At 33.7% G+C, this 14211-nt stretch overlaps 1 protein-coding gene across 6 annotated transcripts in view; it reads right to left on the bottom strand.

Moving 5' to 3' along the window:
• Positions 1–14211, bottom strand: part of LOC138327667 (uncharacterized) — a 293971-nt gene that overhangs the window by 267552 nt on the left and 12208 nt on the right. The window lies entirely within an intron of this gene.

Genomic DNA, 14211 nt, shown 5'->3' with positions numbered 1-14211 from the left:
TTCATAGTAGGATTTAATTGCTTTTGGATTAGATAGATGTATCAGTAATAATAAAACAATTGGAATATAAATCTTGCCTCATTGTATTGTGTGTAAATTGAAATAGAGTCACCGCTTTTGTATAAACAAGTTCTGTATATTTTACGGTATATTTAGTGATTAACACGTAACACTGTGCGCCTCAGTGGCGGCCTAATCTAACAGTATCCAAAGAACGATTATATATTAGTATTTTCAAAACGTGAAAACACATCTTTATTCAAAAATTTTGTCCTTATGCAGTCTTGTAAATGCAATCTATACCTTTAGTTTCATGGCCAAAAGGACGCAATTCGAGTTGTCTTCGTGACCGGGCGCGATCGTGTATTTAACTTTGATAACAGTATTTTGATGACAATATTTCTGCCATTTTTTTATGATATGACCTTGAAACTCAAAACTGTTTTAGACAACGTTCCATAGTATATATATATACATGCTTACTTTGATGACAGTATTTTGATGGCAATATTTCTGCCATTTTGTATTATATGACCTTGAAACTCAAAACTGTTATAGACATCGTTCCATAGTATATACCTACATGAATGTGCGACAATTGGTCATTAAACACCAAATTGTAAATTCGCTGAGATCCCGTGACAATCATCCAAATGTATGTAACATATTAGTTCTTGTCTTTACGCTTCATGTATGGTAAGATGAGAGCTTTTGTGAAAAATGTGTAAAATGACCGACAAACTTGTCGATTTAGCTACCTACTGGGTCTAGACAGTGCCCATAATTGTGGTTTAGTTGATGTTGTCTGTTAAAGGTTTCTAAGTTTTGAAAGATTCTTTAAATTGCACTTTAATGGAACTGATGCAATAAAACCGACTGAATGGATCACTACATGTGTTGTCTCTGGACTTTCAAACTTCAAACTTTATTATTAGTCAAATTTCAAAAAAAAAAAACTGTGTACAGAAACATATTTACAATATTCAGCAAATGCAACATAGATAGAGGACAAATTACAATGTACATGTATAAATTTTTGTGAATCATACATGTGCATTGAACGGATCACTGCCTAAGATGGGGTAATAAGATATACTATATCTATAAATGAAACCTCAACATTTTGTGTGATTTATGTGAAATGAAGCCGCCACTTTTGTATAAACAAGTTCTGAATATATTTTATATGTGGTTATTAACACGTAACACTGCGCATCTCAGTAGCGGCCAGATCTAACAGCATTCAAACAACGATGTACATGTATATGTTAATATTATGAAATTTTTTGTCCTTATGCAATTCTATACCTTTGGTTTCAGTAACTAGTAAGTAAGTTAAATGATGGTCAAAAAGACGCAACTCGAGATGATCTTGGCGAACGGTCGCAATCGTATTTAACTTTGATGATCAAATTGCCAATTTCATGAGCCAATATCTCTGCCAATTTGTATGATATGACATTGAAACAAAAATGTTCTAAACATCGTTCCATAGTATATACCTAAATGTATGTGCAAAAAATTACCATCATACACCAAATTGTAAATGCGCTGAGATCCCGTGAAAATCATGAAGCTTTATAGGCACTCGTTACAACACAGCATTTACAACACAGCATTTATGCACCATTAGTTCTTGTTTATTTCTTAATTACTGATACCATTGTAAAAATGTAAAATAAAATAGCAGACCACAACTTAGCTTTATGGCCGGACCGTGTGTATTTATTCTTCTGCACTGAAGTGGAAAATATCATCACTTGTAGGCAGTAAATATATCGCAAAAATAAATTTTGAACACTTATTTGACTTTGTAAAATTAAACTCTATGTATTGTAAATATTGCAATTCTCAAAATGTTGGTAACTATTGGTGGTGAATAACATATTAAAAACTCTTCTTGTTTCGTGAGTATGAAACTTACGACACATATAACTTGAACTATGTTGTGCTCTTGGGGCAAGATATGACCATTGTGACCTTGAATTCATGTCAACGTAATTCGATTATAAGCGTATACATTTATACCATACATGAGCTCAGCTGATGTTTCAAAGGAATTGTGTTAATGTAAAATGATATTTCAGCATTTAGTTCAACATTTTACTACCGTGACCTTCAAGAGTGATTAAGGTCATACAACAAAATCTTATTTTGACATGCGGCAATCAGTCTTTGATGTAAAGATGTTCTACAACAATTGTACTCATGTAGCATATGTGACTTGTATGACCTTGACTATAATTTTAATTTTAATCTTAATTCATGCAGGCACACATGTATGCCATAGGTGTATGAAATATGAAATATATATAATCGAGTTTGATGACGTAACAGAGTCACAAAGTTTTGGCGTAAAACTGTTGTAGATATCTGTCCATGCTATGTCTATGCAAAATTCAGGCATGTATGTTAAGTATTGAAGGCGCTGAAATCTTGTGCATTTTTGGCGGGAAAACGACAAAATCGCAGTTTTCCAAGGTCTACATCTCCGCCATTTTGGTTCCGATGAACTTTTCATTATATATTTCTGAGAGCATGCCCTTTCAAATCTATCTTTCAAAACTTTTCTGTGGCAATTTTCGCTTTTGACATTTGTTTGACCCCGTAGCGAGCCCTTGACCTAATCTCTGATAACATGTGATGAACAAAAATCGCGCTATGTCACGATCTACCTTAAAGACAAAACGGGGACAACGTACAGCGAACGGTTATGAAGTAAGGAACGTTTAAAATTTGGTCGAAAAAAAAAGTAGATTTTTACGTCTGTGGCCTTGACCTTGAACATTTTTTATAAAAAAAATCGAACGTACGTTTCAAGATCTCATGTACCTACATAATGTGTCAAAAGCTGAGCGTCGTACTGTGTTTCGTTCGTGAGATATCCTGCTAACAAGATTTGTGGAAATAAGGGAAAAAAGTAATAATAACTCGATTTGATCGCGATCAAAACACGGGATTTCCACCTATATAATGATAAAAGTAATGTTAGCGAACAGACGATTGCTTTAATACTCTTTTCCTTCGCTTCAAGTCGATTGAATGTTAATAAAAAAGCGTTTCTTACGAAACTAGGCTGGTCCAACCGTAAACAGATTAAGGGGCAGAAGATTTCATAGAGAGGTGAATATATCGGAGCCTGCTGATTGGATATATAATGGGTACATCAGTTAATGGTTAATGTGCGGGTCGGGCAATACATGTAGATGTAAAATTTGTAAAGAATTTTGACGTGAATTTGTTTGGCTGCTTCATTTCACATAAATTCACACAAAATGTTGAGGTTTCATTTATAGATATAGTATATCTTATTACCCCATCTTAGGCAGTGATCCGTTCAATGCACATGTATGATTCACAAAAATTTATACATGTACATTGTAATTTGTCCTCTATCTATGTTGCATTTGTTGAATGTTGTAAATATGTTTCTGTACACAGTTTTTTTTTTTTTTTTTTTTTTTTTTTGAAATTTGACTAATAATAAAGTTTGAAGTTTGAAAGTCCAGAGACAACACATGTAGTGATCCATTCAGTCGGTTTTATTGCATCAGTTCCATTAAAGTGCAATTTAAAGAATCTTTCAAAACTTAGAAACCTTTAACAGACAACATCAACTAAACCACAATTATGGGCACTGTCTAGACCCAGTAGGTAGCTAAATCGACAAGTTTGTCGGTCATTTTACACATTTTTCACAAAAGCTCTCATCTTACCATACATGAAGCGTAAAGACAAGAACTAATATGTTACATACATTTGGATGATTGTCACGGGATCTCAGCGAATTTACAATTTGGTGTTTAATGACCAATTGTCGCACATTCATATAGGTATATACTATGGAACGATGTCTATAACAGTTTTGAGTTTCAAGGTCATATAATACAAAATGGCAGAAATATTGCCATCAAAATACTGTCATCAAAGTAAGCATGTAGGTATATACTATGGAACGTTGTCTAAAACAGTTTTGAGTTTCAAGGTCATATCATAAAAAATGGCAGAAATATTGTCATCAAAATACTGTTATCAAAGTTAAATACACGATCGCGCCCGGTCACGATGACAACTCGAATTGCGTCCTTTTGGCCATGAAACTAAAGGTATAGATTGCATTTACAAGACTGCATAAGGACAAAATTTTTGAATAAAGATGTGTTTTCACGTTTTGAAAATACTAATATATAATCGTTCTTTGGATACTGTTAGATTAGGCCGCCACTGAGGCGCACAGTGTTACGTGTTAATCACTAAATATACCGTAAAATATACAGAACTTGTTTATACAAAAGCGGTGACTCTATTTCAATTTACACACAATACAATGAGGCAAGATTATATTCCAATTGTTTTATTACTGATACATCTATCTAATCCAAAAGCAATTAAATCCTACTATGAAATTTACAAATAAAACCCTACAATCTAAACTATGACTAAATAACCTAACATGTGGCTTCTTGGGAGTTACTCGTATGACTACAAATATACTTGTTATATAGGTAGACTTCTACCCTTAATTTTACCAGGGATGACCCATTTGGTATCAGGTTATGCTTTAGAAATATTGCAGGTAGACTTCTACCATGCATTTAGGGGTGACCTTATTTACCAGGGGCGGACCCATCTGGTTTGAAGTCAATTTTCCTACCGGGGACCTTATTTACCGGGGGCGTCCCCACCGGTATCAGGTTAAGAATTTTTTTCTACCAGGGACAACTTTATTTACCAGGGATAGCACCTCAGCCGGTATCAAGTTAAATCCTCTGGTTTAATTGATAGATCTTATATATAGGTATAACTTTTATTTCAGGGACAACCTTATTTACCAGGGGTACAACCTCAACCGGTATCAAGTTTAAATCCTCTGCGTACCTATTCATTTCAGAAAATTATTTTAATTGATCTATCTATCATCTGAATTAGGGGTAAAAATTGTTGTTTGTAACCAGTTGTTTGTAATTTTGTTGAGTAACTCCAAAACATATTAACATATGTTGATAAGTATCTTTAGAAAGCATATTACAATAAAATATAATTAAATTTATGTAATTAACAAAACAACATAAACTTAAGGAGTATCTGGGACAATAACAAGCAAATGACTCTGTTCCAAGAATTATGAAATTGACCAGAGCCCAGCTATCTAGTACCTAATATTCCTGTCACATAAGATTTGCCCAATCATAATTGACTGTCTTAGTCATGTGACTTGTGGATTGAGTAATTTGTGAGCTCGTAGCGCCTTTATCATTTATTGTAAGGTGTTGATTGTTTGTAAATATAGACATTTGCACATTCTCTGTACAGAGTTTTAATTTCAAAGTAATGAATTTGAAAATGGCGGAAATATAGCCCTCTGAATATGGCATTTCGTTCACTTTTTAATGTAAATTTTACCGTAATTTATGAAATTTCAAAGAGAAATGTTTTGAATTGGATGTTAAAGAGCATGATCTCAGATACAGAAAATGACTAATTTCAACGTCATGTGATTCATAATAAAAAAAGAAAACATTTTTAATTTCGAAATTCATAATTAGCCAGCCGATCAGCGGCCGGGTTAAAATTCTGTCCTGGGCTCAATCTTGTATACACACGAAAAATAAGGAAATGAAACAAATTGCCATATTTGGAGAGCTATATTTCCGCCATTTTTCAATATAACCCCTTGCAATTCATAAATTTTGAATTTATAACTACCTACAACATACAACCTACAACATAGGTACGAAAAATGAAGACTGTACATACAGGTTTAAAGGCGATGAAACGTCTCGCGCAGGGACAAATATAAACTAAAATTTCGATTTTTGATGTCCTATATCTCCGCCATTTTTAATCTTATGACCTTGAAATTGGTAATTTTATGTGTCTGAGAGCATGCTCTTTCTCTTTCAAATTTCATAAAAACTTTTTTGTGACAAATTTCGTTTTTGACCTTTGCTTGACCCCGTAGCGACTCTTGACCATGACATAATCTCTGATATCATGGCATGGGAAAAGCAGGAAATGTCAGGATCTGTCTGCATAACTAAACATGGACGATGTACAGCGTACAGTTATGAAGTTATGAGCGTTTAAAGTTCGTTCAAAAAAGAAGTTATTTACGTCTGTGACCTTGACCTTGAACCTTATCGTACAAAGTCGAACGTACGTTTCAAGCACTCATGTACGTACATAACGTGTCCAAATTTGAGCGTCGTATCTTGTTCCGTTAGTGTGAAAAAGTGTTAAGAAGGTTTTGTGGAAATAATAAGAATAATAATAATTAACTTACATTATACATAATAATAATAATAAAAATACTGTAAGAGATATCTTCATAATTCCAATTGTTCTAAAATCAGAACGACTTTTTAAGTGTTCCAGCAAAATTAATGTAGTGTAACTTACTTACTTTTGGAGAAAATCGACTTTTTGTGTCCCTATTTCCCTGATGCAAATATTCACTGTTGCCATATTTGAAAGGTCTTTATCACTACGGTGTTTATTCCCGTTGAAAACAAACGTTCTGACGCCCTTCGCGGGTTAAGTTCATTTTACGAATTTAAAGTCAACAAAACAAGCGGAACAATATCAAGAAACAATGCATTTTCAGCACTAATATCGACATAAGTCGGGCACAGAACTCGATACCGGATAATAAGAAATTCATGTAATAGTTGTAATAGGAAAATATTACGATGTCAGTAAATAAATGTTTAATTTCTTTCGTTTGATTCAATTTCTAAATTTGATGACTTGATCCCGAACATTCCAGTGACGTCACTTTTTGTAGGAGTGAATGAAACGGCGGTCAGTCCCGCCAAACAGTGACATCACAATCATCGGAATGACGTCGCTTACATATTTCCCACGGTAGTAAAAAGGAGTACACACTCATTCCGTTTAGTGAATGCATCTTTTCTTGGTCGTCAAAGAAGCATTTCGCTGTGAGCGAAATCGTGTAAATTACAGGAAATTTGCTTTCGTTTTGAATACCTATCTGTATGTATAATGAATAAGTTGCAGGTTAAACATAATACACGTTCACAATACAAGTTTTATTTTGGTGTCGACAATGAAAACCAAGATGACTCTGCAACAACTCCTCATCTCATCGCACAAACGGTAGCGGCATCGATATTAATTATAGCAAAATAAAAATGTCCAACGTTGGAAATATTGCAAGTACATTCATTATTTACATACGCCAGTACCTAGAAAAATCATTTATTTCATCTAGACTAAATAATTTGCAAATTCCATACACCGCCTACAAGGAGACGTCCTTGGCCTAACGCTACCCACGATGCTCTCGATCGTGGTCTTATATTATGTAACTTTTCATGGGATATTAAATCTAGATATATCTGTTTTTGACAGTTGAATTTCTATGAACATGTGTAAAGCAAGCAACTGCTATTCAGAATCCGTAAAATGCAATATTGGTCACCACAGCCAAACCACAGGGGCACGCAAATTATGACAGAAACGTTTACTAGTAAATTGATGGGTATGTCATTTAAAAGTATTGAAGACCTTTTGATATGCACGTGTATATCATAACGTTTCAAGTTGCTGCTCGAATTATTTTTTGTGAAAAATGAATTAAACATATATGTTATAAAATTCGGTTAGCTTTTTTATTATCATTATTGTTATATACACTGTATGTGATATTTAAACGAAAACACAGATTTTGCCTTAGAAGCCAATGATATATATAATGTAAGTATCGGTTAGCTTGTTAACTTACATTATATATAATAATAATAATAAAAATACTGTAAGAGATATCTTCATAATTCCAATTGTTCGGAAATCAGAACGATTTTTTAAGTGTTCCAGCAAAATTAATGTAGTGTAACTTACTTACTTTTGGAGAAAATCGTCTTTTTGTGTCCCTATTTCCCGGATGCAAATATTCACTGTTGCCATACTTGGAAGGTCTTTATCACTACGGTGTTTATTCCCGTTGAAAACAAACGTTCTGACGCCCTTCGTGGGTTAAGTTCATTTTACAAATTTAAAGTCAACAAAACAAGCGGAACAATATCAAGAAACAATGCATTTTCAGCTCTTATATCGACATTAGTCGGGCACAGAACTCGATACCGGATATTAAGAATTTCCTGTAATAGTTACGATAGAAAAATATAACGGTATGAGTAAATAAATGTTAAATTTCTTTCGTTTGTTTCAATTTCTAAATTTGATGACTTCATCCCGAACATTCCAGTGACGTCATTTTAGTAGGAGTGAATGAAACGGCAGTCAGTCCCGCCAAACAGTGACGTCACAATCATCGGAATGACGTCGCTTACATATTTCCCGCAGTAGTAAAAAGGGGTATACACTCATTCGGTTTAGTGAATGCATGTTTTCTTGATCATCAAAGAAGCGTTTCGCTTTGAGCGAAATCGTGTAAATAACAGGCAATTTGCTTTCGTTTTGAATACCATCTTCTGTATGTATAATGAAAAAGTTGCAGGATAAACAGAATACACGATCACTATCTAACAATACAAGTTTTACTTTGGTGTCGACAGGGAAAACCGAGATGACTTGGCAAAACTTCCTAATCTCATCTCATCGCACAAACGATAGCAGCATCGATATTAATCATAGCAAAATAAAAAAAGTCCAACGTTGGAAATATTGCACGTACATTCATTATTTACATAAACCAGTAATTAGAATAATCATTTATTTCATCTAGACTCAATAATTTACAAATCCCATACACCGCCCGCCTGCATGGAGACGTCCATGGCCTATCGCTACCCACGATGCTCTCGATCGTGGTCTTAATATTATGTAACTTTTCATGGGATATTAAATATAGATATATCTGTTTTCGACAGTTAAATTTCGATGAACATGTGTAAAACAAGCAGTTTCAACTGCTATTCAGAGACCGTAGAATGCAATCTTGGTCGCCTCAGCCAAAACACAGGGGCACGCAAAATATGACAGAAACGTTTACTAGTAAGTTGATACGTATGTCATTTAAAAGTATTGGAGACCTTTTGATATGCACGTGTATATCATGACGTTTCAAGTGGCTGCCCGTATTATTTTTTGTGAAAAAGGAATCATACATATATATGTTATAAAATTCGGTTAGTTTTTTTATTGTCATTATTGTTATATATACTGTATGTGATATTTAAACGAAAACACATATTTTACCTAAGAAGCCAATGATGTATATAATGTAAGTATCGGTTAACTTGTTACTTACATAATATATAATAATAATAATAAAAATACTGTTAGAGGTATCTTCATAATTCCAACTGTTCCGAAATCAGAATGATTTTTTTAGTGTTCCAGCAAAATTAATGTATTTATTTTTCTTACTTTTTGAGAAAATCAACTTTTTATGTCCCTGTTCCCCCGATGCAAAAATTCACTTGGAAGGTCTTTATCACTACGGTGTTGATTCCGGTTGAAAACAAGCGTTCTGACGCCCTTCGAATTTGCGAATTCAAACTCAACAAAAGTAGCGGAACAATATCAATAAACCAGATATTTTCAGCACTTATATCGAGATTAATCAGGCATAGAACTCGATACCAGGTAATAAGAATTTCCTGTTACAGTTGCGATATGAAAATATTGCGATGTGAGTAATTAAATGATTAATTTCTTTATTTTGATTACCATTTCTAAATTTGACGATTTGATCCCGAATATTCCAATGACGTCATGATCACTTTTTAGTCCTCTATATGAGCCCGGGTGATTCGACCTTGCCAGCTGACGTTTTGAAGGATTGAATAAGCATTCATTTGTGGTATTAATGTGGCAATTTGCACTCATATACAGCTTAACATAGTTTAAAATAATAGTGTTACTTTATCTTGAAACATTTCATCATTTAAACGTCACTTTGACAAAAAGAAACAGTAGGCATACGTAGGCTACAATGTAAATCTTACAGCGTTTGTGGATACAATGCTTCGTTTACAAAAAGAAATTCATGAAATATTGCACAAAAACATCATTAACATGCTTCTGAAACATATAATTAATGATCAGAATTGAATATGTTTGACATTGTGTGTAAAAAATCTATTTTGGTCTTTCGCCGTCGAAAACCGATGAAACCGCGGTACCACTGGGTTGCGAGCAGCTATTGTGATCTTTCCGTGGTTTTTTTTCTTATTCATTAAAAAAGCGATCTTTGAAGACTGAGGACTATCTCTAATCCAAAAGGTTTCGGCAATAACATTCATTTTTTTATATTTGAATTGAATGCATCAAATCGGATCTGTTCCCGACATCGACTGTGCATTGTATAACGTTAGGCCTACCTGTACCTGCAGTTATCATGATTTTTCATGCAACTTAGTAGAATTTTACGATGCATACGCAGTAGCAAGATATAATCTAAAAAGGATTGTATTGTACAATTTCTCATTGCGTATAATTTTGATATTCCATGGTATAAAATAAAAACTGTCGTTTTCTCCGTATCAACGTAACACGAGCCTGTCCTTCGTCTCGGCGAAATCTAACGCGTTCCTCTCAGGGGGTGTCTTCACCGACGTTCGAGCATATCAGAAAAAAATCAATAAAATAACAAACAACGATTATGGTATACCAGGTATATTAAAGAACAACAAAAAACTTTGTGATTTGTGATCAATGTGTTAATATCATTTTTTTTTCACTTTTCTTCATGCTGAAACAACAGCCACATGCACATTACATTTAAAAATTTCATTTTTCTTATTATGAAATACTCAATCATACACCATCAAAAAAATAACAATGTTATCTGCTTCTTATAAAAAATCACTGTATGTAAAAAAGCAGAAATCTGGCTTAGTGTTAACGTCTATATTTTCTGATCCCTCAATTCTCACCACCGGCGGCAATTTTTTTTTTTCGTTTTTTTTTTTTTTATATATATATCATGCAAACATGCCTATTCAAACTATTCACAATATCTGGCGAGGGCTACATGTACATGTAGCTCTATTACTACAAAATAAATAATTATATGTCTGAGGATTTACATCGGATATATACACGGTCAGTATCTTACAGTAGCTAGGCCAAGGACGTATCCTTGAATAGGCCTGTTAGTTTTATTTTGGTGTTGACACGGAAAGACGAGATGACTCCTGTCTCCTGGACATTAAAACTAACATTTATTTCATCTAGGCAAATAATAATTTGAAAATTCCATATACCGCCTGCAAGGATACCTCCTAGGCCTATCGCTAACCACAATGCACTCGATCGTGGTCTTATACATATGTATTATGTAACTTTTTATCGATTATTTGATCCAGATCTTCGACAGTTATATTTAGAATTATGAATATGTGGAAGGAACGTATGTACAAGATAAAAACAACCCATCTCAACTGCTATATTCCGGGACCGTGAAATGTAATATTGGTCACCTCAGCCCAAGCACAGGGGCACGTAAATCATTCATCATGTAAAATAATTGCTATGTACGTCATGTCCACATGACTGAAAATTGCGAAAAATGAATTATATATTATGTAAGTATCGGTTAGCTTGTTAACTTACATTATATATAATAATAATAATAAAAGTACTGCCAGAGGTTTCTTCATAATTCCAATTGTTCTGAAATCAGAACGATTTTTTAAGTGTTCCAGCAAAATTAATGTAGTGTAACTTTCTTACTTTTGGAGAAAATCGACTTTTTGTGTCCGTATTTCCCTGATGCAGATATTCACTTTTGCCATACTTGGAAGGTCTTTATCACTACGGTGGTTATTCCCGTTGAAAACAAGCGTTCTGACGCCCTTCGCGGGTTAAGTTCATTTTACGAATTTAAAGTCAACAAAAGAAGCGGAACAATATCAAGAAACAATGCATTTTCAGCACTAATAACGACATTAGTCGGGCACAGAACTCGATATCGGATTTTAAGAATTTCCTGTAATAGTTGCAATAGAAAAATATTACGATGTCAGTAAATAAATGTTTAATTTCTTTCGTTTGATTCAATTTCTAAATTTGATGACTTGATCCCGAACATTCCAGTGACGAGTGAATGAAACGGCAGTCAGTCCCGCCGAACAGTGACGTCACAATCACCGGAATGACGTCGCTTACATATTTCCCACGGTAGTCAAATGGAGTACACACTCATTCGGTTTAGTGAATGCATCTTTTCTTGATCATCAAAGAAGCGTTTGGCTTTGAGCGAAATCGTGTTAATAACAGGCAATTTGCTTTCGTTTTGAATACCATCTTCTGTATATATAATGAAAAATTTACAGGATAAACAGAATACACAGTCACCATAAACGATAGCAGCATCGATATTAATTATAGCAAAACAAAAATGTCAAACGTTGGAAATATTGCAAGAACATTCATTATTTACATAAACCAGTAATTAGAATAAACATTTATTTCATCTAGACTAAATAATTTGCAAATCCCATACACTACCTGCAAGGAGGTGTCCTTGGCCTATCGCTACCCACGATACTCTCGATCGTGGTCTTATATTATGTAACTTTTAATGGGATATCAAATCTAGATATATCTGTTTTCAACAGTTAAATTTCTATGAACACGTGTAAAACAAGCAGTCTGAACTGCTATTCCGAGACCGTAAAATGCAATCTTGGTCACCTCAGCCAAAACACAGGGGCACGCAAATTATAAAATTAGGTTAGCTTTTTAATTGTCATTATTGTTATATACACTGTATGTTATATTTAAACGAAAACATATATTTTATTTAAGAAGCCAATGACATATATAATGTAAGTATCGGTTAGCTTGTAATAATAATAATAAGAAGAAAAAACAGAACAATAACAATAGGGATTTTCCCTAACTAGATTTGATCGCGATCAAAACACGGGATTTCCACCATGTAATGATATAAGTAATGTTAGCGAACAGACGATTGCTTGAACGAACGGACGATCTCACTCAGTATTAATCAGAAAGCGTTTCTTACGAAAGTAGTCTGATCCAACTGAAAAACAGATTTAGGGGAATCCCCTTTGGGCAGAAGATTTCATAGAGAGGTGAATATATCGGAGCCTGCTGATTTTGATATATTCAAGGTACATCAGTTAATGGTTAATGTGTGGGTCGGGCAATACATGTAGATGTAAAATTTGTAAAGAATTTTGATAACTTCATTTAACCTGAATAGTAGCAAACGTTAACACGGTCCTCTATGGGAATTTATTTAGTTCTGTGATCTCAAAACGGCCAGGTATTTTCCCAAAATAGCACCGGTTGTGTTTGAACATCCGGTGTCACAGGTGACAGCTCTGCCACACACATAAAAGGTTTTTAAACACTAAATGAAAAGAGATTCAATTCAATTCTTCTTTTATTACCTTAGGCCATTTGGCCTATCGGCTACAAACAAGCATATACATTTACACAATAACACAAATTCTAAAGAATACATTTGACAAAATGCTAAAGCGGTGGGTATTTTCCAAAAAGTAATCATATAAATTAAATGCATACAATGTAAACAGAATAACCAATATATAATACTTTGAATAAGATATTGCACCTTAAGTTACAATATGGAGTTATATGTACTAAAATTACACCTGTACAAATGACAAAAAAGGAACATGCGGACGAACGGACTGATTGAATGACACGAAAATGTCGGATAGAGAGAAGCACTTAGAAGACAAAAACATTTCAGTAATAATGTAATTACATAATTCTACGTTTATGGGCTTCTACTATAAATCTTCCCAACAAATTCAATTCTTTCTGACTCTTTGAGTTTAATAATTCGATAACTTTATGAACTGATGGCTTGTGCCAATAATATTTCTTTATATATTTCATCCTAATATCAGAATAAAAGTGACAGACAAGAAGAAAATGATATTCATCTTCAACATCTAATAAATTACAATATTGACAATATCTGTAACACCTTTCTACATTCCTGTATCTCCCGGATTCTACAGCCAAATTATGCGCAGAAAGACAAAATTTCGTAATCATAATTCTTCGTTGATTTGGTAATGATTTAGTCAAATAGAATTGCAAAGTCAACCATATGACTATAAAGATCACATTTACTTGAGACTTGTATCAAATTAAATAAATTTTGATTGGCCTGATCTTTAATTCTCTGTTTAATAAACTACGTTGCGTCTTGAGAAGAGGGACTTCTTATTGCAGCGGAAGCCTCGCTCATGCATACATGTATTATTTATCTCACAAACA

The sequence above is a fragment of the Argopecten irradians genome, chromosome 7 (genome assembly GCF_041381155.1).
Source record: "Argopecten irradians isolate NY chromosome 7, Ai_NY, whole genome shotgun sequence".
Lineage (NCBI taxonomy): Eukaryota > Metazoa > Mollusca > Bivalvia > Pectinida > Pectinidae > Argopecten > Argopecten irradians.
Note: the sequence above shows the minus strand (reverse complement) of the source record. Positions and strands in the feature narration are given on the sequence as shown.